We start from the raw sequence: 5000 nt of genomic DNA on the forward strand, positions 1-5000 counted from the left end.
TAAGTGCTTTAAATGTGGAAAAACTTGTCATCTTGCTCGGGCCTGCCCTGAGGCAGAGTGACCCGGTGTTTCTGAGCGACCGGGCAGGGCGCAGCTCAGTCGGCTGGGTCGTTCCCCCCTGCGGCTACAGTTTGGCCGGCTGCTGAGGGCCCCGGAGCTGCTGCCGCACCAGACCCCAAAGAGAGTGAGCCCCACGGCGAGTCTGCAACCCAGAACCCCCCTGGAGCTGGAACAGCCCCGGAAAACCCATGCACGCGGCCGAACCGGCCGCGGAAGAGCCATGCTCAGCTCAACGGACCGGGAGAAGCCGTGCTCCACTGAGAAAGAGCCCAGTGGGTTCTGGAGCAGTGCTGGAGCTGCCTGCGCTGGCAGAGGCAGGCACGGAGGTGCAGAGCGAACGCCCGGAAACACCAGACACTACACCAGTGCAGGGGGACGGGGGAGATGTGGACATGGTGGATGAGCCCGTCTTTAAAGTGCCGGATAAAAGGAAAAAGCAAGGTAAGGGACGGGGAAAAAAGCAGACAAAAAAGGACACAAAGATGGGGGAACGAGAATCAGACAGTGATGACTGCATGTCAGACTCTGTTTTAATGTTCGATTCTCAGGAGGAACAGGTTAATGTTGTGTACAGCGCTGATGATATTAAAGAGTTTTTAAGGAATGCCAAATGGCAGAAAAATGTAGCATTGGAAGAGTTTTTCCCGGACCGTAAGCAGTTTATTCACGACGTGAAGTTCTTCAGAAGAGAAGGTGCGTTTATTGATGTTGAAATTTTCCGTCTGAAGAAACTGATCACAAGAGTGAATAAGGAAAACTCTGATGATGACTAATGTGGTGTTTTTTATGGTAGAGTGGTTTTTACCCTCTGTTTAATTTTATTTATTTTATTTATTTTTATGAAAGGAGTTAATATTGCGAGTTTAAATATTAATGGGGCAAGAGAGCAAATCAAGAGAGCTAAACTGTATGAAGTTTTAAAGCAGAAGCACATTGACGTTGTCATGCTGCAAGAAACCCACAGCGATACCAGCAATGCTGCTGATTGGGTGAAGGAGTGGGATGGGTTGGTGATTTTAAGCCATAACACAACACTCAGTGGTGGAGTCGCCTTGCTCTTTACTCACAGTTTTATTCCTTGTTCTTATTCAGTTGAAGAATTTTTAAATGGGAGGCTTTTAAAAGTGAAAACTTTTTATGAGAATGAGGTTTTAGTTTTTATCTGTGTGTACACTCCCACCAGTGCAGTGGAGAGGATGATGTTTTTAGATACTCTGAACAATGTCATTGCTGACTGCAACACTGCAGAAATTTTAATTCTGGGTGGTGATTTTAACTGTACTACAGATAATTTAGGGCGGAACCACACAGAACCTCACATGGCTTCCCGTAGCGTCTGTGGGGAGATGGTGGAGGCCCACGAGTTGAGCGACATATGGAGAACTTTTCATAAGAACAAGAGACAGTACACGTGGGCCCATGCCATAGATAACACACTCTCCCTGGTGAGATTAGATCGTTTTTATGGTTTTAAGCATCAGCTGACGTTTTTTACAAAGTGTTTTATTGTTCCAGTAGGTATCTCTGACCACAGCATGGTCCAGTGTACTATTACTAAGGAGAAGGTTAAACCTAGGAGTGCCTACTGGCATTTTAACACTGCTCTTTTAGAAGATGCTAATTTTAGGGAGTCTTTTATTTTTTTATGGAATTGTTTTAAACATGAGAAGGCAGCTTTTAGTTCACTTCAGCTGTGGTGGGATGTGACAAAAGCACAAATCAAAGAATTTTGTCAGCAGTACACTCTCAATGTCACAAGAGACATTGTTAGATCTCTGAAAGCTCTGGAGATAGAAATAGTGGAGCTCCAGCATTTGGAGGCCACTGGAAATCGAGGGCATATTGAAGCCCTCAAACGTAAAAAATCCCAAATGAACGACCTGTTAGACATTACAGCACAGGGGGCGCTGGTCCACTCACGCTTTAAAAGTGCAGCTGAGATGGATGCTCCTTCAAAGTTCTTTTTCAGTTTAGACCAGAAGAATGGACAGAAAAGATTCATACATGCTGTGCAAACAGAATCAGGGGATCTCGTATCTGAGCCCACTGAAATTCGCCAGCAGACAGTAAGCTTCTACTTGAAGCTGTACAGCAGTGAGTGGTCAGGGGCACAAGCGGTGGAGGACAGCTTCCTCCTGGACCTGCCAAAGCTCTCTGAGCAAGCAGCGAGAGAGCTAGACAGGGAGCTGATGCTGGAGGAGGTTCATGAGGCTCTCCAGGGGATGGAGAATGGACGGGCGTCAGGTATAGACGGTCTCCCTGTCGAGTTCTACAAGGCATTCTGGGCCGTCATAGGGCAGGACGTGCTAGATGTCCTACGGGACAGCGTACGGAGAGGTGAACTCCCGTTGAGCTGCAGGAGGGCCGTCCTGACCCTGCTACCGAAGAAGGGAGACCTGACCCACCTGAAGAACTGGTGCCCGGTCTCACTACTGTGCACTGACTGCAAGCTGCTCTCAAAAGCATTAGCCTCGAGACTGACTAAGGTAATGGAGCAGCTCATTCACCAGGACCAGGCGTGACTGTGTGCCTGATAGGTCCATATTCGATAATGTGTATCTAATTCGTGACATTTTGGACGTCTCCAGGCTATTGGGCTTAAAGACTGGTCTGATTTCTCTAGATCAGGAAAAGGCTTTTGACCGGGTTGAACATGAATATTTGTGGAAGGTGCTGGAAGCCTTTGGGTTCAGTCCAGGTTTTATAACCATGATCAGGGTGTTGTACAGTGACATTGAGAGTGTACTGAAGGTTAACGGTGGTTTATGTGCTCCTTTTAGAGTGTACAGGGGGATCAGGCAGGGCTGTTCCCTCTCTGGAATGTTGTACTCTCTAGCTCTTGAACCTCTTTTAAATAAGTTAAGAAGTCTTCTCTCTGGTTTTAATATTCCACCTGCTAATGCCTCAATATGTTTATCAGCTTATGCAGATGATCTGGTAGTGATGATAAACACACAAAATGATGTCAATGTTTTAACTGATATTTTAAATGACTTTCAAATTTTATCCTCCGCCAAGGTTAACTGGTCTAAAAGTGAAGCCATTTTAGTTGGGGAGTGGGAAGGTGGGCAACCGTCACTACCAGGAGGCTTAGCGTGGAAAAGAGGTGGTTTTAAATACTTGGGTGTCTACCTGGGGAACAATGAGTTTTTAAGTAAAAACTGGGAAGGTTCTGTAGAGCACGTGAAGGGCAGACTGAGCAGGTGGAAGCGGCTGGTTCCAAAGATGTCCTACAGGGGGAGAACGCTGGTCATCAACAACCTGCTTGCGCCGTCCCTCTGGCACAAGCTGGAATGCGTGGATCCGCCGCCGAACCTGCTGGCAAACATCCAGGCCCTGCTGGTGGACTTCTTCTGGGACGGTCTACACTGGATTCCACAGAGTGTGCTTCATCTGCTGAAGGAGGAAGGAGGACAGGGGCTGGTCCAGCTGTCCAGCAGAGCCGCAGCCTTCCGCCTCCAGTTCATCCAGAGACTCCTCACTGGACCCAGAGACTTAATATGGAGAGCAGCAGCCAGTGGATTATTACACACAGTTCAAGGACTGGGGCTGGACAGAGCGTTGTTTTTAATGGACACAAAAATGCTGGACATTTCTGGACTACCAGCCTTTTACCGTGGATTTTTTAAAATTTGGAACTGTTTTAAGAAACAGAACAAGGGCTGTAGAACGCTACACTGGCTGCTGGAGGAGCCTCTGGTGTACGGCGGGAGACTGGACATCTCCAGTGTGACCGTCCCTGCACTGTCCAGAACTCTCATCTCCTCAGGGATTATAACGCTCCGGGAGCTTGTGAACATCACGGGGTCGGACTTGTCGAGGGCAGAGGACCGGGCAGCGCGTATGGGACTGCAGTCCCTGCGTGTTGTCAATCAGCTCCTACACCGCTGGAGATCTGCACTAACATCAGAGGAGCGTGTTCAGCTAATGGACTATTCACACACAGAGACTGGTCCTGCAGAGGACGAACCCTTTCCCCAGCTGAACATCGCTCCTGACCTCGACGGGTGTGCAGGCCCCCTCCTGGAGTGCCGGGGTGAAGGGGAGATGGACTTTGGGTCAGTGTCGGGGAAGCTGCTCTACAGAGCGTGTGTAAAGGTTTTAAATAAGAAGAAGCTGAGTGGGAGGGTGGACACCCCATGGAGAAGTGTACATGGTTTTACTGATGATTTTAAACCAGAGTGGACGCACTGTATAAACCACCGTTAACTAAAAAATCTGCCGACCTCCAATGGAGGATTTTACACTGTATTATCTCTGTGAACTCTTTTATTTCTGTTTTAAATCCTGATGTTGCACATGATTGTCCTTTTTGTTCACAGAGAGAAACAGTTTTTCATGCTTTTATTCACTGCTCCAGGTTACTTCCACTGTTTGTGTTTTTACGGAGCATTTTAAGGTCTTTTAATGTTCTTTTTACTTTTCAGTGTTTTATTTTTGGTCAGGCCAAAATGGCAATATACCTGAGCCGGAAAAACCAAATTGCACAAAGCACTGACTGTGACGCCATAAAAATTCTGAAAAGACTGATGAAATCTAGAATTTCAATTGATTTTAATTTTTATAAAAGTATGAATGACTTGGATGTTTAAATGTATGTGGTGTTGTGATAATGTGTTGTGTTCTGTTGCAGAAAGGAAACTTAACTTTGCAGCAGAACTAAACTAATCACTCATATTTAAAATAATTTATTGACATTTATTTTAATACATATTTATTTATTTACTTATTTATTTATTAAGTCACTGTGACTTTTATATGTGACTTGTGTAAATAAAGATGCGTAAAAAGTCAAAAAAAAGTCTCTCTCTCTCTCTCTCTCTCTCTCTCTCTCTCTCTCTCTCTCTCTCTCTCTGTGTGTCTGGTCTTTAAACCGAATGGAAGAAGCAGGAACATGAGGACTGAAATAATGAGCAATAATAACACACAGCTCAGCATTT

The sequence above is a fragment of the Hemibagrus wyckioides genome, linkage group LG15, assembly GCF_019097595.1.
Source record: "Hemibagrus wyckioides isolate EC202008001 linkage group LG15, SWU_Hwy_1.0, whole genome shotgun sequence".
In the NCBI taxonomy this organism is placed as follows: domain Eukaryota; kingdom Metazoa; phylum Chordata; class Actinopteri; order Siluriformes; family Bagridae; genus Hemibagrus; species Hemibagrus wyckioides.